This window comes from Apis dorsata, unplaced genomic scaffold (genome assembly GCF_000469605.1).
Source record: "Apis dorsata unplaced genomic scaffold, Apis dorsata 1.3 scaffold_74, whole genome shotgun sequence".
NCBI classification, from domain to species: Eukaryota; Metazoa; Arthropoda; class Insecta; order Hymenoptera; family Apidae; genus Apis; species Apis dorsata.
This window is the reverse complement of record NW_006263372.1, coordinates 1290184-1291376: the sequence shown is the minus strand read 5'-3', so window position 1 is coordinate 1291376 and position 1193 is coordinate 1290184.

The following is a 1193-nucleotide window of genomic DNA, read 5'->3' as shown; positions in this document are numbered from 1 at the left end:
CGAGCTTGTGTCCATTTTTTTTTTTTTTTTCTTCTTCGTTTTTCGAGCGTATGTATTTCGTGGTGACGAGACACGTTTATCCCCCCCCCAATTATCCCTTTTTCGTTTTCTCTCAGCGATACGTTTCGATTCCTTCCGTCGACCTATCGTCGAATAACAATGATCATCAATTCAGCCCTTACGCCGAAGTTTATAGGAACCCTTCTCTCCGTGTGGCTGTTGCAATACAGCACGTCTAATTATGCAAATGAGAGGGTCGGGATTAAACGGTCTCGGCTCGTCCATTCGTGAATCCTCTTGATTCGTCGAGACGACGATCGTTTTGGCGATGACAATCTCTTTCACGAAAAATTCACGATGGTCGATATTAATTGCCGAATTATTTTCAGTAAACTCAGGAATTGACGAAAACTATCTTCTTTCCTGGTTGCTCTTCCCGTATTTGTCGGTACTTGTCACACACGCGCGCGCGCACATTGAGATACATATGAGCACGTACGAGTAAGCATACACCACGAGCGTCCGTCGTTCTTACGTAAACGCGTCGATCAACGTGCACTTCCCGTGAGGCTGACGAGAACTACCTCTACGATTCACCACCGTGATCAAAACCAATAATGGTAATAACACTCGACGATACGGTACTTCGCACCACCACCTTCCATGTATTGCATATCACGCGAACCACCGGAATATCCTCGCGAAACAGACAGGAGAGCTCTCTCTCTCTCTCTCGTACTCGCACTACTTTGTATCCGAGGCGTTGTCCGTGCCAGGCGATCTTCCCTAGTTCGTATCCCTCGATATCTGTTTTTCGTAGTCGCTTCTCTCTTTTTTTTTTCCCTTCTTCCTTTCTTCCTTCCTTTTTTCCCTTTTTCCCTACTTTTTTTCACTCCCGATATTCATCGAAACGCGCAAAACATTCGAACCGATACCACGGACGCTCGTCGTGAAATGAGAGACTATGAAAAGCCCGGCACCGAACCGAAGAGATAGCCTCTGCTCGCTTTCTCTCTGTCCTTCTTTCGGCACGTCGTTGCACACTGCCAGGAGGGAAAACGCCGACGCGAAGTAGGGCGCACCCTTCTTCCACTCTGGCTAGACTATATACACAAGGTGTACACACTACCACCGTGATTCCGGGCACCCCTTACGGCGCCTTTCCTCTCCTCCAGTCTCATCCACCAGCATCC